The sequence below is a fragment of the Schistocerca cancellata genome, chromosome 6 (assembly GCF_023864275.1).
Source record: "Schistocerca cancellata isolate TAMUIC-IGC-003103 chromosome 6, iqSchCanc2.1, whole genome shotgun sequence".
Classification (NCBI taxonomy): Eukaryota; Metazoa; Arthropoda; class Insecta; order Orthoptera; family Acrididae; genus Schistocerca; species Schistocerca cancellata.
Genome location: NC_064631.1, coordinates 170,563,235 through 170,587,620, shown reverse-complemented (window position 1 = coordinate 170,587,620; position 24,386 = coordinate 170,563,235).

The window sequence follows — 24,386 nt, the reverse complement described above, 5'->3', positions numbered from 1 at the left end:
TTCTCTCAACATGCCTGCTGAAAAGAACACAAGAGCAGCTGGAACGCCAAATTGGTGATTATCAAGCAGGCTTCCGCCCCGGTCGCTCATGCATAGAACAAATATTTAATTTAAAGACAATATTAAAACACAAAGCAATTAGAAATGCCCCCATACTTTGTACATTTGTAGATTTTAAGAAAGCCTATGACTCAATTGACCGGCAATCTTTGTTTAACATTTTAGAGGAACTTGGACTTGACTCCAAAACACTAAGGCTTATCAAAGAATCACTGACAGACACTGTATCTGAAGTTAAATTCAGGGGAGAAATCTCTGAACCTTTTCTCATAAAAACTGGAGTACGTCAAGGTGACGGGCTATCTCCACTTCTGTTTAATATAGTCCTGGATAAAGTCATTAAGGAATGGGAAAAAGAATTAAAAAATCAATCCTACTGGAAACCAATCCATCTTGGTAGAACCAAAGACAAAGTGGAGGTATCTTGTTTAGCATTCGCGGACGACTAGGCCATACTTGCAGATGATGAAGAAATCGCCACCAAACAAATAGAGATCCTTAAGGAATGCGCGGATAAAATAGGTTTACAAATTTCGTTTCAAAAGACAGATTTTTTCTGTACGAAATTCCATATACACAGTTTGAACACAAAATATGGAAAAATAAATAGAGTAAAACATTTTAAATACCTAGGTGAAATTTTGGAGCCAACCGGAGGAGAGAAAGTTGCACAGAAGATCAGACAACAGAAAATGAAGAGAGCATATGGTATGACACATGAAATATACAATAAAAAATGCATCTCCTCGAACACAAAAATCAGACACTACTGCGCAGTAATTAAGCCAGCAGCACTATATGCTAGTGAAACGCTCACACTCCACACAAAATGTGACTTAGAAAAAATACTAAAAGAAGAACGCAAAATTATGAGAAAGATTTTAGGTCCAAAATTAACAGAAGAAGGATACCGGATACAATCAAGAAGAACCACAGAAACTATATCAAACCTGGCAGCAGACATAAGAAGGCGAAGATTAAAATTTTATGGACATGTCACTAGACTTCCCCCCACACGACTCACCAACAGAATTCTCACTTACATAGAAAAAGTCAAATCAACAACACCATGGATTAGCCAAGTAAAATTAGATTTACAAAAAGCAAATATTGAACTTAAAGATGTCAAAGATAGAAAAACTTTTAGAAATAAGGTGGAAAAGTGGATTGTATTGTCGGAGAAGGAAGCACTAAAGAGACCAGGAACAAAATGGACAGAAGAAAGAAAAAGAAAACGTGGAGAACGAATGAAAGAAGTATGGAAGAAACGACGTCAGAAAGCTTTGCGTGATCCTTCTGGGTCCATTCGCGATAAGTAAGTAAAAATATTTCAACCATGTGAAGTTCTAGGGGACTGATAACTTCAGAAGTTAAGTCCCATAGTGATCAGAGCCATTTGAACCATTTGAAGACAGGGCAACTGCAAAACAAGCAGATCTAATAAAACTTAGCGTAATATTTACTACATCATATTCAGTTAGCTTATGTTCTTCATAACCACGTTTGTGGAGTTTGTAGTAGACGATCTGTCTTAGGTGTCATGGCGGCGAGTGAGTGACGTGCGTTAGCTTGGCTCGCAAGTTTACGTGAAATCTGGAGGTGTTTTAAGCAGTTAGGCTAGTCTACATATACTAAAGCCGTATATCTACTGCCAAGTTTCGTATTTTACATCACATACTGAGCACCAATTACACGGAATCGCTCTTAAAATGGAAAATCGCCGAACAACGCGCAGTGCAGCCAACGGCCAGGCCGGAGACAGCGCAGGCGTGGAGTCCACACCGGGAGCTGCGGCCGCTTCGCCCGGCATCGCTGACATCGCCGCACTCGTGAAGGCTGAGGTGAGTGCCGCGCTGCAGGCTAAGGAGACGCTCGGGCTCGTTGTTCAAACCATCACTGATGCTGTCACTGCAGCAGTGACGGACAAAATACAGAAAACTCTGGAGGCGAATGCGAGCGAGATCCATGCACTGGACACATCGTTAAAAGCAAGTGAGGAGAAAGCACGACTGCTCGAACAGAAATTGATTGAGAAGACGGACGAGCTCGAACAATATGAGAGACGCAATAATCTCAGACTGTTCGGCATTCCAGAGAGCAGCAGAGAGAACACAGATGAACAAGTGATAAACCTTGTCCAAGAAAAGCTAGGCGTGCAGGTGACTCTGAGTGACATTGACAGAAGTCATAGAGTGGGTCGTAGGTCGCCAGGTTCTACAAAACCAAGACCTATAATAGTGAAATTTGTGTCCTATAGGAAAAGATCTGAAATCTTCAGAGCAAAGAAGAATCTCGCGAAGTCGGGTCTGACAGTACGCGAGGATCTGACATCTGAAAGACTAAACATTTTGAAGAGAGCGATTTCGAAATTTGGGCTACAGAATGTATGGACAAATGACGGCAGGATAATGGTCAAGACCGAAAACGGAAAGAGAACTCGAAAGCCTGTGTTTTAGAAGCTAAATCACGTCTAATCTTGCTGCCACTAACCTGTATGTTTCTATTGTTTACACTGTCAACCATTACTTAACTAATGTATTATCCAATTTTTCGTTTCTCCACATAACTATTCTTTTATCTCTAATTGTTTTCTAATGTAATTTTGTTATTATTTGTATTATCAACTTTTCGTTTCTCCACATAATTATTTTAATCTATAATTGTTTTCTCATGTAATTTTGTTAATTATTACATAAGGTAGTCTCACATCCATCTTTAATTAGCAACCCACCATCATACTTTAGTTCTTATCCTCATAAGAGCAATTAATATCACACTCTACCATTTCGTGCAGATTACTCCCGTTGTGTTTAGCGAAATTCCTTCCCCTGCCGGCCCACGGCTACTTCCAGAACCGTTGCAGACCTCGCTGACCTTGGCCGCAGTTCAAGTTGCCTCCCCGGGAACCCACCCCCTTCCCCTCTCGGCCGCTCTTCCTGCTCAGAACTGGGAGGACACTCCCTCACCCCCTCTCCTTCACACGCCTTCCGCATTCCTCATGCCAGACCCTCTTGTCACCGCTAACCACGACCCGCAAACATCTGTCGGCAGTCTCCTCGGGAAATCAACACCCGAACGCACCAAGCTGCATATTGCACATGCAAATGTCCAATCTCTGCCAGCTCACTTCGACGAGTTCAAATATATATTTCAGACTACTGATATACACGTAATACTTTTGTCAGAGTCTTGGCTGAAACCAAGTATTCCTACAAATTCCGTAAACCTAGATGGCTATATCTTCCTCAGGCACGACAGATGCAACAGACGAGGAGGCGGAGTAGGGACGTACATACGCTCTGATTTGTCACCTACTGTACTACACACATCCGACAACAATGTAGATAAACAAGAGGAATATATGTTCATAGAGATCAAATCCCTTACCAGAAAGTGCTTAATATGTGTCCTTTACAAACCTCCTAAAGTAAGCGGGTTCTCCTGCTTCGAAACTGCCCTCTCTAGTCTCGAATCGTCATATGAACATGTAATTATAGCAGGTGACACTAACGTTAATTTTCTGTGCAATAGTCCTTCCACTGGGAAATTTAAGAGGATGCTTTCTTCCTCAAATCTGACGCTACTTCATCTGGCACCTACTCATCACACGACTACCAGTCACACTTTCACAGATATATTCGCAACGAATTCTCCAAACAGAATAATCCGCACCTCTCAAATATCTGCACCTGGCATGTCGGCCCATGACATCATTTTCATGACGTATTCACTAGAATGTCCTAGAAAAAAACAAAAACTGTCTACATACCGAGACTTCAAACGCATAAATTTCCCTGAACTCGAAACTGAGGCACAAGAAATACACTCCTGGAAATGGAAAAAAGAACACATTGACACCGGTGTGTCAGACCCACCATACTTGCTCCGGACACTGCGAGAGGGCTGTACAAGCAATGATCACACGCACGACACAGCGGACACACCAGGAACCGCGGTGTTGGCCGTCGAATGGCGCTAGCTGCGCAGCATTTGTGCACCGCCGCCGTCAGTGTCAGCCAGTTTGCCGTGGCATACGGAGCTCCATCGCAGTCTTTAATACTGGTAGCATGCCGCGACAGCGTGGACGTGAACCGTATGTGCAGTTGACGGACTTTGAGCGAGGGCGTATAGTGGGCATGCGGGAGGGCGGGTGGACGTACCGCCGAATTGCTCAACACGTGGGGCGTGAGGTCTCCACAGTACATCGATGTTGTCGCCAGTGGTCGGCGGAAGGTGCACGTGCCCGTCGACCTGGGACCGGACCGCAGCGACGCACGGATGCACGCCAAGACCGTAGGATCCTACGCAGTGCCGTAGGGGACCGCACCGCCACTTCCCAGCAAATTAGGGACACTGTTGCTCCTGGGGTATCGGCGAGGACCATTCGCAACCGTCTCCATGAAGCTGGGCTACGGTCCCGCACACCGTTAGGCCGTCTTCCGCTCACGCCCCAACATCGTGCAGCCCGCCTCCAGTGGTGTCGCGACAGGCGTGAATGGAGGGACGAATGGAGACGTGTCGTCTTCAGCGATGAGAGTCGCTTCTGCCTTGGTGCCAATGATGGTCGTATGCGTGTTTGGCGCCGTGCAGGTGAGCGCCACAATCAGGACTGCATACGACCGAGGCACACAGGGCCAACACCCGGCATCATGGTGTGGGGAGCGATCTCCTACACTGGCCGTACACCACTGGTGATCGTCGAGGGGACACTGAATAGTGCACGATACATCCAAACCGTCATCGAACCCATCGTTCTACCATTCCTAGACCGGCAAGGGAACTTGCTGTTCCAACAGGACAATGCACGTCCGCATGTATCCCGTGCCACCCAACGTGCTCTAGAAGGTGTAAGTCAACTACCCTGGCCAGCAAGATCTCCGGATCTGTCCCCCATTGAGCATGTTTGGGACTGGATGAAGCGTCGTCTCACGCGGTCTGCACGTCCAGCACGAACGCTGGTCCAACTGAGGCGCCAGGTGGAAATGGCATGGCAAGCCGTTCCACAGGACTACATCCAGCATCTCTACGATCGTCTCCATGGGAGAATAGCAGCCTGCATTGCTGCGAAAGGTGGATATACACTGTACTAGTGCCGACTTTGTGCATGCTCTGTTGCCTGTGTCTATGTGCCCGTGGTTCTGTCAGTGTGATCATGTGATGTATCTGACCCCAGGAATGTGTCAATAAAGTGTCCCCTTCCTGGGACAATGAATTCACGGTGTTCTTATTTCAATTTCCAGGAGTGTAGTTTGGGGGATGACCTCTACTCCCCTCATGGACATAAACGACAAACTCCAAGATTTCACTACCAAGCATGGTCTGAGTAAACAATTTGGGCTCTAGACTTTCTGTATTACAGTGGAATTCATCATTATCAGCTCCATCTAAATCACATTGTACTTCAGAAAATACTTCTGTAGGCAGGAACTAGCAAATCTACACCATGCCCTAATGGTCTGATGGCGGACGGAAGATTAGGGTGCCTTATTACCTTCTTGTTTATCGAATTATGACTAGTGATATCAACACTGCAAAAGTAGCAATCATCAAAATCATTTCTTGGCTCCCTCCATATCATGGGAACAGCAAATCTAAATGCTTTTTTCTCCTTTTGGGCCATTTTCTCAGATCTTCAACACACACATAACATATCTTATGTGGCGCCCAAGATTGCTCTTGATCACCAAGTTTAGATCCAAAGTATGATAGATTAATATCTATCATGGACGGAACAGCAGAGTGGATGACGAACATTAGAATACGTAAAACAGGTAAGGAACATTTCTGTTAGTATAACCCTGTCCTCAACCACAATATTTCGTTTTCATTAGCCCAACGCAGTCTGGAGCTACAGATCCATTAACTCCATTTTCGAGGGCTACACTGAAGTTTTTCTGGCTTTATGTCTTCTTCCGTATTTGACTTTTATTTGGCACATTATGTTCATCGTCTGCAGCCATGAAACCTTGCATTTCCACTTCTTCAGTTTTTAACTTACATTTGGCACACAGTGTTCATTTTCTGCAGCGGAGAGAAGCTTCAGCTTTTACGCTAACCTATAAGTCAGAGTCGCGGACATCTCTTGTCAAATTGTCTGTTGAACACGTACATTGAATAATTTTTCATTGTATTTTTGAGTGTTTACACAAAGACATTAGCACTGGAGGCAAAGAACTGGTTATGAGGTTAAAGCCACTAAAAATTTATTCTGAAGAGTACGTAAGGGATAATTATTTGCAATAAGAAGTTACTTTATTGTGGACTAAGAGTACGGCTTTACGCTTCAGTATACTGGAAGACAGCCTCTGCATATTTACTCTGATGTGCTTTTTCTTCTCGTTAGTGGCGACTGCTTCCTGGTACAAGTTCTCCATTAATTTTTGTCAGCGTTAGTCGAATCCGATTAGTTAAACTTCACTGAATCTCACATTTGGCTTTCTGGTTTTACGTTTGCTGCAGCTTAATTAAATACCGTCAGGCAAATTACTGGTGAATATCACTATCCGGGATGGCCCCCGTGTTAGAATTCCACATTCGGCAAATCGTTAGTCGCGCCGCTCCCTGCACTAATCCACTCGGTCCATTAACGAGAAGGGCCAGCGTGTCGGACAGCCTAGATGTGGTTTCAAGCGGTATCCCAAATCCGAGTAGGTGATATATAGGGCTGGTACCCAAGTCCCAGCTCATTTACACGATTCGCGAACGTTTAGAAAACGTTCGCAAGCCTTCACATTGGATAACACTAGACGCAGACAGTTGGTTATACAAATTCCGTCCCAGCGGTTCGGGTGGGGTGCTGTTATGTGAGGTAGGAATGTGATGGAGTGCGGTGAGGTGGGCGGTGAGAGGGGTGGGGTGGGGGAGTTCAGAGATGGAGACAGGAAGGGCATCCAACCACCCTCTACCATTAACATGGCCAGATCCGAAACATAGCACACCGATCCCTTAAACACACCGGATAGAGGCCAGAAAAAAGAAGGAGCGATTGGTGAATTGGGGTGACAACAGTCATGAGACACGTTTTAATATCGTGTCGGACCTCCTTTTGCTCGACGTAGTGCAATAGCTAGACTTGACATGGACTCAAGAAGTCGTTGGCAGTCCCCTACAGAAATACTGTCATGCTGCCTCCACAGCCGTCCATAGCTCAAAAACTGTTGCTGGCGCGGGATGCTGTGTATGAACTAACCTCACAATTATGGTCCATAAACATTCGATGGGATTCATGTGGAGCGATCTGGGTGGCCCAATCTTTCGCTCAAATTATCCAGAATGTTCTTCAAACCAGTCGTGAACGATTCTGGCCCGATGACGTGGGGCATTGTTATCTATAAAAATTCCGTCCTGGCTTGAGAACATGAACTCCATGACTGGCTGCAAATGGTCTTCTAGTAGCCGAAGATAAACAATCCCAGTCAACATCGGATCAGTTGGACCAGAGGATACAGTTTACACCGTTAAGATTGCACTGTGCGACTACTTGGGTCCTAGGGTTCATGGGGTCTGCGGGACACTCGAAACCTACTATCAGCTATTACCAGCTGGAATCGGAACTCGTCTAAAAAGACCACAGATTTACAGTCGTCTTGGGCTCAGTCGATACTGTAATGATACTTGAATTACGTAACCATTACGGCAGCTCACCTGTACCTCTCGATACCAGCAATATTCTACTGTGTTTCTGTAAAGTAGTTAACATATTCTGAGACAACATTCAGATTTGATTTTATTAATGTAGAGATACTTTGATACATCGATACGTTTATGTTGCAATTATATTATTCTTATGTGTATTGTTTCTTTTGTCACTATGATCTTTGACGTACTTGTAACTCTGATTTTTGGGCGCGTAAGCGATTATTAGTGAGTTGTTAGAGAGTCGGACCTTGAGAAGGTCAAGTCTTGGACGTCATGTTGGAAAGACGCATATTGTAGTCAGCTTATAAAATGTGAACTTTAACAGTGAGGAAGATGTTTTCAAGTATGTTTTGTATTGTGAAGTGATGTTTTGTGTGTTACGTGATATTGCAACAAAAGCAATAAAAAGGAAGTGTAACTTAAATTCGGAGTGCTGATTATTTTTTTTTTTTACATCACTGTTGTGCTAACTTTGAAAGGTTTAATCTTCAAGAATGGTTTGTGAAGCGCATCTACAAAACTTTTGAATATAGCAGAATAAAACCTAGGCCCTTTTGCATCCGAGCTTGGGATCATCACCACCTAGATTTTTGACGACTGAGCCATGATTTTACAACGAGACCAGCGTGGGAAACACGAAAAGGTGAGTGCCTAGTTTATTCATTATTACATGAAATGACTTTATTAACTGTGCTCTAATGACACCTGCCACATAATAACTATGTTGTTGCCCGAAAATGCAGTATTTAGCAGTGTGAGCAACACCACAATCATTATTAAATTTCGACCTTTGTTGTGGTAGGGTTGTTAGAATACGGAGGAGAAGCGCTGCAGGTGATATCGTGCTGTTAGGAAAGGCACTCGTGTCTGTCGTCTGCTGCCATAGGCTGTTAACGACGAACTTCACCACACTTTTCCTAACGGATGCGTTCGTCGTACGTCCCACACTGATGTCTACTGTTATTTCAAGCAGCGTTGCTGGTCTGTTGGCACTGACAACTCTACGCAAACGCTGCTGCTCTCGGTCGTTAAGCGAGGCCGTTGGCCACAGTGTTGTCCTCGGTGAGAGATAATGCTTCAAATTGAGTACTGTAGGCACACTTTTGATAGTGTGGATCTCGGAATACTGAATTCCCTGTATTTCCGAAATGGAATGTCGCTTGCGTCTAGCTCCAACTAACATTCCGTGTTCAGAGTCTGTTAATCCCCGTCGTGCGACCATAAGCACGTCGGAAATATTTTCATGTGGGTGCAAATGACAGCTCTGCCAATGCACTGCTATATTACACCTCGTGCACACCATATTACCGCGGTCTATATATCCGGACACGTGACTGAAAATGACTTGCACGTTCACGGTGCCCTCCATCGGTAATGCTGGAATTGAGTATGGTGTTGGCCCACCCTTAGCCTTGATGACAGCTTCCACTCTAGCAGGCATACGTTCAGTCAGGTGCTGGAAGGTTTCTTGGGGAATGGCAGCCCATTCTTCCCATTCTTCACGGAGTGCTGCACTGAGGAGACGTATCTATGTCAGTCGGTGACACCTGCCACGAAGTTGGAGCTCAAAAACATCCCGAATAGGATTCAGGTCAGAACTCTTTAAACGCCAGTCCATTTCAGGTATGTTATTGTCATGTAACCACTCCGACACAGGCCGTGCATTATGGATAGGTGCTCGCTCGTGTTTAAAGATGTAATCGCTATCCCCGAATTCCTCTTCAACAGTGGGAAGCAAGAAGGTGTTTAAAACATCAATGAAGGCCTGTGCAGTGATATTGCCACGCAAAACAACAAGGGCTGCAAAGCCCCTCCATGATAAACACGACCACACCATAACACCGCCGCCTCCGAATTTTGCTGTTGGCGCTACACACTCTGGCAGATGATGTTAACCATGCATTCGCCATACCCACGCCCTGCCATCGGATCGCCACATTGTGTACCGTGATTCGTATCTCCACACAACGTTTTTCCACTGTTCAGTCGTCGAATGTTTACGCTCCTTACCCCAGGCGAGGCGTCATTTGGCATTTACGGGCGTGATGTGTGGTTTATGAGCAGCCGCTTGACCATGAAATCAAAGTTTTCTCACCTCCCACCTTACTGTCCTAGTACTTGCAGTGGATCCTGATGCAGTTTGGAATTCTCGTGTGATGGTCTGGATAGATTTCTGCCTACTACATATTACGACCCTCTTCAACAGTCGGCGGTCTCTGCCAGTCAACAGATGAGGTAAGTCTATACACTTTTGTGCCTTATGTGTCCCTTCACGTTTCCACTTCACTATCACATCGGAAATAGTGGACCCAGGGATGCTTAGGAGTGTGGAAATCTCGCGTACAGACATATGAAACAAGTGACATCCTATCTCTTCACCACGTTCGAAGTCCGTGAGTTCCACAGAGCGCCCTATTCTGCTGTCTCACGATGTCTAACGACTTCTGAGGTCCCTGATATGGTGGCAGCACAATGCGCCTAATATGAAAAACGTATGTTTTTGTGGGTGTCTGCATACTTTCGATCAAATACTGTATATTCATATCGCTATCCCATGACTTTCGTCACCGTACATGGCTCTGGATCATTTTCTGGGTCTCCGTTGTTCAGCTACGGTTGTGCTGCGTTTATAATCAACTTGATTTCACAGGACTGTACTTCCTTTCCCTTTTCACTGATCTTAGTTCTGCCAGCAATAAAGTATCTCCCTCGACCCAGAATTATCTTTATATTTTCAGTATCACCGCTAATTCAGTGAATAATGACTACGGGAGTACACTTAGAGATAAAGCAAAAATTATTTCGACACCTACATATTTTGACGTTTATTACCCGATTACAAAATCTTAGCCGTAAATTACAGTCACTGTAACCTCTCTCTTCGAGAAAATATCTAAACGAACTAAAATCATCAATAATTTCTGATTTATGGGACAAAATAAGTATACGAGTCTACTTACTTTACTTCTTTAACAGTCTCATTTATGTTAGTACAGAAGTAGCCTCTTCTACACAGAAATGTCCTTACTCTTTAGTGCTAACGTCAACCCAATAAATCGTGGCTACGGGCTCCGCTTTGAGTTAACGCAGGAAGTATTCCGACACCTATATATTTTTGGTCTTTTTATTTCATCCGGTTACAAAGCCACAGACACAAACTTTAGTCTCTGTGATCTCCGTTCGTTCTGGAAAAAAGTTTATGAAAAACAAAAATCATAAATAATTACTCTTTTTCTGTGATAAAAAGTATAGTGCATTTATAGGATTTACTTCGTCTCTCTCTCTCTCTCTCTCTCTCTCTCTCTCTCTCCCTCTCCCTCTCTTTTCCTCCCTTTTTCTTCTGAACTCTGCCTAGAACAAATTACTGTTGTAACTGGCAAGTATCAGAGTAACTTTACTACGTTTTACCATTTGCGGCGACGAATACTGGTGCAAAGATAAATGTACAGCTGCAGCTGGAAATTTTGTTTCTTACTCTTAATAACGAAGCAACGATTCTGAAATGGCGAAGTCTGAATCTACTTTTAATGTTACCCGTTTCCCATTTCTTTCATGTGCCGCCTGTCCGTTGAGTAAAGCTAACTGATCACAAGCTGTTATGAGCACAACAGGTTGCATATGCGCAACATTGTCGCATAGTCACCAGAACAGTGCACGAAATTCGAAAGTTCCGTCACAATTAGAGTTCAGCACCCATCAACTCTCAAAGCTTTTTAGAAGCAGATCATTTTTACCTTGATCTTTTAAAATTATTTACTTATGAAACCTACAATTGTGATTTCAGCTTTTTGCTGTATTCAAGCGCATCACTGGAAATTTCGTCTTTCGGCATATACAGGGTGGTCCATTGATCGTGACTGGGCCAAATATCTCACGAAATAAGCGTCAAACGAAAAAACTGGAAAGAACGAAACTTGTCTAGCATGAAGGGGGAAACCAGATGGCGCTATCGTTGGCCCGCTAGATGGCGCTGCCATAGGTCAAACGGTAATGAACTGCGTTTTTTAAACAGGAACCCCCATTTTTAATTAGATATTCGTGTAATACATAAAGAAATATGAATGTTTTAGTTTGACCACTTATTTCGCTTTGCGATGGATGGCGCTGTAATAATCACAAACATATGACTCACAATTTTAGACGAACAGTTGGTAACAGGTAGGTGTTTTAAATTAGGATACAGAAAGTAGGTACGTTTGAACATTTTATTTCTGTTGTTCCAATGTCATACATGCGCCTTCGTGAACTTATCATTTCTGAGAACGCATGCTGTTACAGCGTGATTATTTATAAACACCACATTAATGCAATAGATGCTCAAAATGATGTCCGTCAACCTCAATGCATTTGGCAATACATGTAACGACATTCGGCTCAACAGCGAGTAGCTCGCCTACGGTAATGTTCGCACATGCATTGAAATTGCGCTGACGCACGTTGTCAGGCGTTTTCGGTGGATTACGACAGCAAATATCCTTCAACTTTCCCCTCAGAAAGAAATCCGAGGACGTCACATCCGGTGAACGTGCGGGCCATGGTATGGTGCTTCGACGACCAATCCACCTGTCATGAAATATGCTATTCAGTACCGCTTCAACCGCACGCGAGCTATGTACCGGACATCCATCATGTTGGAAGTACATCGCCATTCTGTCATGCAGTGAAACATCTTGTAGTAACATCGGTAGAACATTACGTAGGAAATCACAATACATTGTACCATTTAGATTGCCATCGATAAAATGGGGGCCAATTATCCTTCCTCCCATAATGCCACACCATACATTAACCCGCCACGGTCGCTGATCTTCCACTTTCTGGTACTTCGCGCCGTGGAATTAGAATCCCAGCCAGACGTCATGGATTCCGAAGACCCCTAGAGGTCTCTGTACCATTGCGCCGTAAGCTGTGGTGGCGCGCGCCTCCTGGCCCGCATTTAGTGTGAGGGCGCCACAGTGGAGCACGTGGTTCCAGCGGCCAATACCAGCGCCACCGATAGAGTACATAAGCGCCTGCCTCTCTCTCTGTGTCTCTCTCAGCCAGCCAGTCTAATCTTGCGTACGTTTCTGGACGCATCGGCTAGCCTTAGACGGCTTATTTACTTTCTTGTTTTGAGTACGAGTGGACTTGATTGTTAGGTTTATATGTGACTCTGTTGTTTCGATCTGTACTTCGTTGGTCGTGTCCGTCCTCTCCCGTTGTGTTGCTGTTCGCGGGCCGCTCCGCGGGTCCCAACGCGCTTCAACCCCGCGACTGTTCCGGTCGCCGTTACAACATTTTGGCGACGAGGTAAACGGTGGTCGTTGTTGGTATGGAGGCGAAGTTGGTCTGTCTGCTGGAGCAACAGCAGCAGCTCATTTTGTGACTTGGCAAGACAGCCAAGCCACTATGAGGAAGCCGAAAGGCACGCGTTTAAGCTCACGCAGGCTGGCGTGAGGTCTGGAACAGGACAAGGTAATTAATATAGCCAATAACGTACGTTGCTGCTGGAATACTTAACTTTAATCCATAATTGGAGAACATCGGTCTGACGGTACATGCATCACAAGATAAATAGCAAATGATAATGGCGCCTTGCTAGGTCGTAGCAAATGACGTAGCTGAAGGCTATGCTAACAATCGTCTCGGCAAATGAGAGCATAATTTGTCAGTGAAGCATCGCTAGCAAAGTCGGCTGTACAACTGGGGCGAGTGCTAGGACGTCTCTCTAGACCTGCCGTGTGGCGGCGCTCGGTCTGCAATCACTGATACTGGCGACACGCGGGTCCGACGTATACTAGCGACCGCGGCCGATTTAAAGGCTACCACCTAGCAAGTGTGGTGTCTGGTGGTGACACCACAGCTCATGCAGCAGCAGCAGCAGCTCAAGTTGGACATCTTACAAAAGTAAATGCAGTTGCCAACGGACAAAGTCGATGCCCGGGAAGCGTTACCACAACAGCTTCAGAGTCGTCGGGTGTCCGATGCTTTCCCACGTCCACCGTCGTTTCCACCCTTTAATGATGCTAAAGAGGACTGGGAAACCTATATACTTCGGTTGAAACAATATTTCACGGCTTTTCAAGTCATGGACGACTCCTTGCAGCGGTCGTTTTTTTTAGTCTTGGCCCTCCCTGGACACGTTCTTTCTTCTTCGCAAGTTGGCTCCGTTGTCCGATCCTGTGGCCCTCTCTTTCCAAGAGATCTGGCTTTTGCTGACAAACTATTATTTCCAACGCTACCATGTAGTCGCCTCTAGGCTGGAGTTCCACCAGTACCATAAACAGCCTGGTCAGTCGTATCGTTCCTGGGTCACAGACTTGCAGGGTCTCAGCCATCGATGCGATTTTACGTGCATCAATCAGCAGTGTAAGGCTTCGTATGTGGACACCCTGATCTGGGATGTAGTGGTTCAGTTGGCTCCAGATCCTGAAGTCCGTACTATGGCGGTGAAACTCGACAACCCCTCGTTGGAAGAGATTCTCCACATTGCCCACTCCTTTGAAATTGCTCAGGCGCTCAGGCGCCTAACGAGCGTCTTGGGCCCGACCGCAGGTGGCGACGATCGCGGCGTCACGGCGGGTTCCGACTTCGCGACGTCGTCGTAGCCCAGCCAACAGAGGCCAGCGCCGCCGGGACTCCTCGTTGTCTGACGTCTCTATGGCATCGGCGCATTCGGTCCGCCTCATGAAACTCCTGTCCGGCCGGTCATGGGGTCTGCATCCTTCCACCATCCTCCACACCTACAAATCCTTGATCTGCCCCATCCTCTGTTATGCCAGCGTAGCTTGGATTTCCGCCCCTCCCCGGTTCTATAAATCCCTCCAAATCCTCGAACACCATGCACTCCGCCTCGCCTTCCGTATCCACCTTGCGTCCCCCACGCCCATCCTCTATAACCTCATCCCCTTCCCCCCACCTTCCCCTTTTCCTTGAATACATCCACACACTATATATTGTCCCCCGCATTGATCTCCCTCACCCCCTGGTGTCTCCCTTCTTCTCCACCCCCTAGCCCATTGCCGCGCCTTTACCATTGTGTCCCACCCTCTCTCCATCTCCACACCCTCCGCCTCCTTTCCCAACCCAACTTCCACCATCTACCCCTCCCGGATCATGAGCTTTGCCCTGACATCTACCCTTCCTACCAACTCTAACCCCATCTTCCTGCCTCCTCCTCAGGGCTCCCTCTCCTCCCCCTCTCTTCTCCTGAGAGGCTTTCCCCTCCTACTCCCCCTCCCTCTCTTGTGCCCTCCTTCAGTGTCTCTGCACTCCCTCCTGCCTTGTCTTCCTTCTTCATCTCCTGCCCCACCAGTCTCCTGCCTCTTGCTGCACCCGCTGACGCCCCTACTATTTTCATCCCGCCCGCTCCCCTGCTGCACCTTGCTCTCCCCTCCTTTTCCATCCTCTCTGCCCTCTCTCGGCAGGTCCCACCTGGCAGTTTTATTCTTCATCATGTGTGCTCCAAGCGGGTTTTAAGTGTGTTGTTCAGGAGTGTTTTTAATACTGCGGCCGACTGTGTTTTAAGAATCGCTAACTACGTTTTTTAACTTTATGACGACTTTTTTAATTGTCCCCCATGAACGTCTCCATATCAGTGTATTTTTATCTCCACTATCTCCCTTTACTCTGTTTTATGTTCCCCTTTTTTATCGCCTTATATATGTAACATTTTATTCTTGTCTTAGTTGTCATGTCACTCGGCTGAAGAGCGGAGGATTGTGCCGCTGACAGCCCTCCTCTGCCCATATGGGCATGGGAATGTAATCACAACAAAGTAAAAAAAAAAAGCTCAGCCAGCCAGTCTAAGCTTGCATACGTCTCTGGACACATCACCTCGCTCTACACAGCTTATTTACTTTCTTTTTTTGTGTACGAGTGGACTTGGTTGTTAGGTTTTCTTGTGACTCCATTGTTTCGATCTTGTTGTTGTTCGTTACGTCCTTTGTTGGTCGTGTCTGTCCTCACCCGTTGTGTTGTTGTTCGCGGGCCGCTCCTCGGGTGCCACCACGCTTTCCGTCACTTCAACCCCGTGACCGTTCCGGTCGCCGTTACAACACGCTTGTCGCAGCCATCGTGGACTTTCCGTTGCCCAATAGTGCATATTATGCCGGTTTACGTTACTGCTATTGGTGAATGACGCTTCGTCGCTAAATGGAACGCGTACAAAAAATCTGTCATCGTCCTGTAATTTCTCTTGTGCCCCGTAGCAGAACTGTAGACGACGTTCAAAGTCGTCGCCATGGAATTCTTGGTGTATAGAACTATGGTATGGGTGGAATCGATGCTGATGTAGCTTTCTCAACACCGACGTTTTTGAGATTCCCGATTCTCGTGCAATTTGTCTGCACTGATGTGCGGATTAGCCGTGACAGCAGCTAAAACACCAACTTGGGAGTCATGATTAGTGGCTGAACACTTCCTGTTTCCTTAAATAACGTAACTATCCGGTCCGGACACTTAGATGATGTCGTCCAGGATACCAAGCAGCATACATAGCACACTCCCGTTGGGCATTTTGATCACAATAGCCATACATCAACACGATATCGACCTTTTCCACAGGTGGTAAACGGTCCATTTTAACACGGGTAATGCATCACGAAGCAAATACCGCCCGCACTGGCGGTATGTTACGTGATACCACGTTCATATACGTTTTTGACTATTACAGCGGTATCTATCACAAAGCGAATAAAGTGGTCCAACTGAAACGTTCATATTTCTATACGTACTACACGAATATGTAATAAAAATGGGGGTTCCTATTTAAAAAAACGCAGTTGATAATCGTTTGACCTATGGCAGCGCCATCTAGCGGGCCAACCATAGCGCCATCTGGTTTCCCCCTTCAAGCTAGACGAGTTTCGTTCTTTACAGTTTTTTCGTTTGATGCTTATTTTGTGAGATATTTGGCCCAGTAACTATCAATGGACCACCCTGTATAAATAATTTCAAGAGGCAAAGTTGATGGACAAGTCTAATAAAGAGTTTCGTATGACAGCAAATTGCATAAAAAATGGATCAACACTGAAAGCAACGATGTTGTACGGTCACCACTACGTGAAGGATAGGGTCGCTGAGTTACCCACTGAAGAGCAAACTCTCAAACGTATAATGAAAATCGAAGTATCTACAAAAATTGAACATTTTGTAAAGGAGATAATCAAAGCGTTTCTCAGAACTCTTGAGGATTGAATTAAAAGTTTTGACAGTAGATGAGAATCGCACATAGAACCTCTGTATGGACAGGAGAGACAGATTGCAGATATTTTATGATGCAAACTAGATAATGGACATCCACCGACGTTTCAGTATTATTTGACTAAGTGAACATACTGTTTGTAATTTTCCCACTTAATGTGAAAAATAAAAGTAGAAGAGTCTGTGACATCTGATCTTCTACGAGAGTCTAAATTTGAGCAATCACTGCATCCCACTTATAGTGTAAAGTGAAAAATTCTACACGATAGTACATTGTCCGTGACTGTGTTAATACGTTCAATTCATGTTAGTTCACTAATTTGTACGTAGACCGGCCTCAAAAACAAAAAACTGTAGTGTCAGAATAACACAGGGATGTATGCAGTGTTTTGCGGTCGAGAGGAACCGCCGACCCAAAAAAAACTGTCCGCATAATTTTTCATTAAAAATTAATGATGGCGTAACGGTCAGACAATTTTTGAGCACCACTTATGTATAATTATTTATGATTTTGCTTTTCTTGATGCAGTATTTGCCGTGTTATTCAATTTTAGGATGAAGATTTCGGAGTCTGAATTTCCTGACGTGTGTGTTCCTTAGCACAGTTCTTGCCCGAACATTCTCAAAAAAAAAAAAAAAAAAAAAAAAACAAAAAAAAAACGATAACAGCAACACCTTGTTGGACAGTATGAGAAGATTATAAACTTCATACGTTTTTCTTATTAATTCTGGGCATGAGCCTGCACTTTGGCCCCAATGGAATCATACCGTTTCTGTTCTGTTCGGATCCTTTCGGATTGTTGCCTAAGAAGAAGTTACTTTTTTAATCAGACAAATTTTTGTCGGTTGTGAAATGGTAGATCAGATTGTAATCTTATCGAGAGCAGATGACATTTGTTGAAATTTTGTCAGGATTGTGCCTAACCCAACGAAATCACACACACACACACAACACACACACACACACACACACACACACAAACACACACACACACACACACGCACACACACACACACACACACAGAGGAATGTATAGAATGTCTTGTGATCGAAAAGGAACGCCGACTAAAAAAAATGTCTAAATAGTTTTTTATTAAAAGGTAAAAACAGAGTAAAGTAATTTCTGGTAGTGGCTTGCACGGAGAGTGTTCTCATGAACGGGGCCAGGCGATTCGAAACAAAATTTTTATTCTACCTCTGACATATGCACACGATTATAACTTGCGAGAGCTGGGTGAAAAGTTTCATGACCAGCAGTTAAAAATTATTTTCTTTTGATGTAAAATGCAGTTACGTTTCGTCTCTACACTGTATCCAGTTTTATTTTCTTTAGTGAGTAGGTTTCATTCCGATCCGGCAGGTGTTGCCAAATATCTTTATTACATTCAGCCATAAACAGATTGGATGTCACAATAATTCATATTTCCCCACTTTTTCAGTCACCAAATCGACATAGACGATGTCTGATTTCATAAACTTTCCTTGTCCTTTTGATAAAATTATTTGGTTTTAACCGTAGGTCTGTCTTCACGTGCTGTTTCAATCAATTTGCCTACAACTATTCTGTAGCATCCACTTATTGTTGTTTTACACTTTACAGGGTAGTCACTACGGCGGATAGAGTGTGTATTCCAGGAAATGAAGGAGTAACCGAAATGAATGCAGGCAGGTTTTGAAACCGCCTGGCTGATTAATACTGCACCCGTAGCTTTCTCTCCCGGATATGTTGACAGCGATCCTGCATACACTGGCTAAGACAGTTCTCCCTTATACCCTTTATTTCAGCAGTGCTGATAGAGCAGGATACTTCGAAGTTTAGGAGAGAATCAGAGGCAGAAATGATGCTGAGAGGACGGATCGTGAATCGCACGTGTGCTGCTTGTTCAGTAAACGCATTGTTTCTCAAATGCTGTGTTCCTGGTTCATTACGCTACCAGGATATCTCGAAGGCAATAACATTTTCCGAGATATTTAACCACACGAATGAATCGCAGTCTTACGTATCGTTCACTTCTGTAGTTGTTGTACTCTTACCGATAACTACCATGGTTGTCCCATATTTTCATTAGATATTCCACCACTTGTTCTTCCCTCCTTGCTATCGCCTCCAAACACAACCCGTCCTTTCCTAGGATAGATTTCAGTCACCTCTCCCTTGCAATTCATGGACTCATCGTTGCAATCTCCGCTTTCTTCTAGCCATTACCTACCGCAACAATCCAATTTGAAATAAAGGTTCGACATCCGACTAGCCTAAGATCTACATGCTGCCTATTAATCCCTTCTCACAAATACATCACATACCTTAATGTACAAAGGTAATTGGATTCTTCTTCAGACTGTCAAGATATTCCTTTACTCTTTTGGGTCTGGTGATCATTCACAAATGCAGCAACTAACTTGTTACTTGCCTGTTGGAAATTAAGCAGCGGGCTACATATAAAACTACAATGCAAGCGAATCTGCTGTGATGCGCTAATCACAACCATCCTTATCGTTGGTTAAATATCTGCGAGATAAGGCAAGGAGACTTCATCATAAATCTGAAAGAATTAGAAGTCTTCGTGGCAAACCATATGTGCATGAAAGCCAAATGAATGAAGGAGAGTGATATGAGAAGAGTTCAACAAATTCCACCGTAAAATTTTTGCCTGTTGCTACAACGAAAAATCCTTACGCATTTTGGTAGTACGTAAATACGTAAAAAATGGATCAAATTTGTCTGTAGGGCCTTACATTCGCTGAGTGATCGTATTGGCACTCAAACAGAGGCTGGCGCAGAGAAGTCTGGATTACTGAATTCGGTATTCCAAATTTTTTTCCTGCGGAAGAACGTGAGATAGTTCGTCTTTTCATTCATCATGCGAACTCTCAAACCACAGATATTGAGATAAATGATCACAGAATAAAGAAATGATCGCTCAACAGAAGTAAAATCTGAACCTGATGGGATACGTGTAACACTCTATGGGCCTATTGATATTGCTGTAGAACGTGCTTTCTTTCTAAGAACAAATTATCGTTGGTCGCTGGGAGAACGTAGCGTTCCGTGGTGTGCCATCCCAATGACGTTATTGTGAAAATTTACGAAACTAGTGCGACGATATAAAAACAATCGTAATAACAAAAATATTGATAAAAGCCATAAAGACGATGTGTTGTGATTATTGCAGTGAAATTTTGTACAATGATATAGAAAAATAACAATGAAAATTACTATTAATGCGAAACCTAAGTATTTCAAGGATAATCTGTGAACAAAGATAAAAATGAATAGACAGTCCTCTAACGCGGAAGTAAGAGAAAAAACTAACTACTCTTCGTTTTGTTTTTGATTGTAGAAGGACGTTATTGCCGATTCGTGATGAGAATGGTATGTGTTTGTTATTAATACTGTAAGAAAAAGCATTCTTATGATAATAATAATTAATTCTATAAAAGTGTAAACATTTGTTTTCCTTCCAACAGTGTAGGGAAAAGCATCCCATATTTATTACTGAATCATTTGCAGTTTTCATATACTGAGCTGACTTTGTTTCGAAGACACCATTACGGGCAAGAACATAATTATACGTTTTTCATTACGCCACACTGATTAAAAATAGGAACTCACCCGCTGAGAATTATCTGCTTAAGTGTTTCACATGAAGGTGAATTAATATTTCATTGCAGAAACAGTTTTTGTTTTAGCCTGGAACATTCAGCACGGATCAGGTCTCACACGATTCACTACATAAAAAGTAACTGTAATTCAGATGTAAACAGAAAATAGCTTTCAAAGAATTTTAATCAGTTCTATAACAAGATTTCAATGCGAACCTCACAGAAAGCCCAGAGTTTCGTATCATTGACAGAACAATGAAGCTGGTCGGATTTTAATGTGCGCGACATTTAGGTTTAATGCATTTCATGGCTAATACGTTAAACACAAACAAGCGAGACTGTTTAAACTCGCAGCTGAAAAGAAATTGACATTAGTCGCACAGCAATAAAAGCCTTTCACGTAACCGTCAAGATTTTGGTGCACTTTAATACAGCATTTTAGCTTCGTGTTGCAGAGCGGCACTTCGCGTCTGCAAACGACGAAAGATATGTGAAATGTAATATTCTAATAACGGCAGGCCCTCAGAACTCTGAAGTGTCTGGGGCCAAGGCGCCCAAGAAAAGTATATTTCGTTTTAAATAAAAATAGCAAAGCTCCATTAAGGTGGCTGTAATGGTGATGCACTTTCTAATTTTCAACCTTTCATATAAGAGAGCATCATTACGTGTTAGTAGAACTGAATATTCTGCATTTACAACGGCATTTACCATTAATACTGAGAATAAGTCATCTTAATTATTTCTTGTGCTACACGAACATGGACAACGTCATACAGTTCCGATAGTAGTGCAGTGGGACTGGAGGAAGGTGCAGTTCATTCCAATTTCCGAGGGTGAACCGGCAGATGCACGTCATTATAGTCTTCACTCACTAACGCCAACCTGTTGCAGAAATACGGTGTACGTAGTATCCGCTTGAGATGACCTTTCTCGCTGGTGAAAAATCTGATGCGTAAAAACAAATAAGGACTTCGAAAACGGCGATGCTGTGAAACTGAAATCGCTCTGTTCGTCCAAGAAATCTAAAGGACGATAGGTGGCACGGACGTTGACTACCGAAAGGCATCTGACACAGCTACTCGCTGTCACCTAGTGAACAAATTACGAAATTCATAGCCAACTTAGCAATTGTATTCTGGAGTGGAAAGAGGACATCTTCCTCACCGGTAAATTAAATTCGCGTCAGTATGCCAGGAGATTGCTGTATGCCGATTGCCTTAAACTACCATGTGTATAGAAAAGGTGCTTCAAAAAATTGTGGTGGTACTCAGAGCTTCGACGTATTGTAACAGAGCGTGCTGGGACTGCCCTATTTGCTCTTTTGGAGCTGAGCGTAGTATTCGGCGACGAGTGGTGGTATTGACCTTGAGCGACCGGTTGAAGTAGGCCTGTTCATAAAATATCGATACATGGATACTTTCTTCAAAAATATTAAAATACGTCGGCGTTACTTTTTCGCCGGTATATCGATGTATCTATATCGAAATGGGAGTACCGTGAGCCGACATTTTTATTTTACTTATATATTTTTTAGCAATTTTTGATAAATATTTGAAATTGTTCTTTCGAAATTGTAGTAGAACATATGTTGATGCTGTTGAGACAGCAACCAGCCACAAATTTATTTTAATTTCTTTTATTCAAAAGGTACCGTTACCGGTTTCGAATCATCACAATTCATCGTCAGACGGCTTTCACGCTATCATTAGAATATGTGGTGCGTTTTTATTGATTAGCTGTCCTAAAATATAAATAATACAGAATTATAGGCACGCCACACAGATGGTTGCGTTTCTTATTTGCATTGGAATGTGACTTACGTGAAACGTCTGTCTGGAGTATTTGTTTTCACAGTTCTCGTCCAACAAATGATCTTCGTAGTTTTCACCAAATTATTATCTTTGCACACATAAATTTGTATCATTGAACACTTTAGATTTGTCACAAAATACATTTCCACCACATTCTTATCGTTGCACATGTAAATTTATATCACTGAGCGCTTTAGATTTGTCACACAATAGATTTCTAACATGCTTCGCATGTTTTGGTAGATACAAAATGTTTACAAACATGTGAGTGTCAAAGATGCTATGATACATTGTAACATTATAAAGATGTCTCATGTCTGGAAAAGGATCATATATTCACTTAAGCAACTGAAACCCCTTTTACATTAGTACAAAGAAACATTGATTTTGTGAATTTTAGAGCAAGTACTGTTGCATTATAAAGATGTTCCATGTCAAAGACTTACATATGGATAAGACACTACATTGTTTATTTACATTTAACATCATGAGAATTGTAAACATATAAATTTGCTACTTGTTCTGCATATAGGTGTAGGAAAATTATTTGATTTGAAGGGTGGAAAATAATTTTTTGGAATTTTACACGAAAGGGGTGTTAGCTAACTCAATTTGTTTATTAAAAATATAGTTTGGGGGTGGTGTTTTTGTGTGTGTGTATTTCTATTTCTTCTAATATATTCATAGTGGCTGCTTTTTCTGCTAGACGTAAAATTTTTAAGTAGTTCTCAGTGCTTCTCACTGAACCGTTGTCTTCAGCAATATGGGCTGTAATTGCAGATTTGTTCAATTTGTCAAGCCTTAAAGCAACAGTGTGTTCTTTGTATCTAACTTCAAAATTTCTGCCTGTCTGTCCAATGTTTAGGAGACTCTCTTTGCAGCTCTACCATATCGTGGGGATTTGCTGACTCACAGGTACGCACTTTATGTACAGCCACGATTACATTTAGATGAAATGTCGACTCAATTCTGAAGACGACACCACTCAGAAAAATCTTCATTGTCGTGTAGCAATATTTCGTTTGCAACGTTGGTACGTAAACTACAGCCTAGGTTTTAGAGCTTGTAACGACGGCAGATGCTAAGAACGTAGTTTTAAGCATGTCCTTAAGTCTTCATAAAGGCGTCACTGAAACTGCTATGTCATAAACTAGCCTTCCGAACTGATTTCTTGGCGCTAGGCGTGAAAGACTCTCTGACTCGTTAAACACGTTCTTCACTCACTCTTGGTTGTCCCGTACTCTTTCCTTTTAAAGGCCAGCCGATGTCTTCAAACTGATTATACCATCTACGAATGTTATTATCCCTTGGAAGATTGCAGTGGAACTTAATACGGAGCGTACGTTGCACTGTAGCAACAGATTCACCTCTTGCAAATTGTAAAACGCAGAAAGCTTTGTGATCTCTATTCATCATCTATCTGTCTAGCTCTTTCTAACGAAAGACGCAGAAAATGGTGCTTGCGCTTGCGTACAGGTATAGAGACAAAGTTGTTTTAGTTGCTCTTTCAGTTATTGTATTTCATATAAATGCAACTTCAATATGATAAATGTTACAATCACCTGGTATATTCGGTTAGTATGGAAATACTTTCTTCAAGGAAATATTCTGGATTTACATTACATGAAAGCCAGTCGAGATTTAAATTTTCGGTAAGCAAATAATTATTTATTTCTAAATCGGTAAAGCTCATTTGGAAGCCCTTGTTTTCCTTTTCCAACAAGAGACTCAGCTTTTCTATAAACAACATATTTCGAAAGTTACTATCATTTAAAAATTTTGCTTTATAGAAAATTCCAGTCACAAATAGTTATTATTTACAAAATTAAATAAAACACTTTTACGCACCAGACTTTTGTGATTCCAAAAGTGCGTACTTTCGCTGGAACAGTTTGTTAGTTTGTTAATTACTCGATTTGCAAAATTTAGCTTTCTCGAATTTTTTGGCGGGGTTTGGGAAACCCCATGGGCTTAGAAACCATCATCATAAAATTTTACCCATAATTTCATCATTTTCTATTTATACAGCTCATAGTCAATCACGCTGGATTTTTTTGTTAATAATAAAAACGTAATAGCTCCGTATCCCA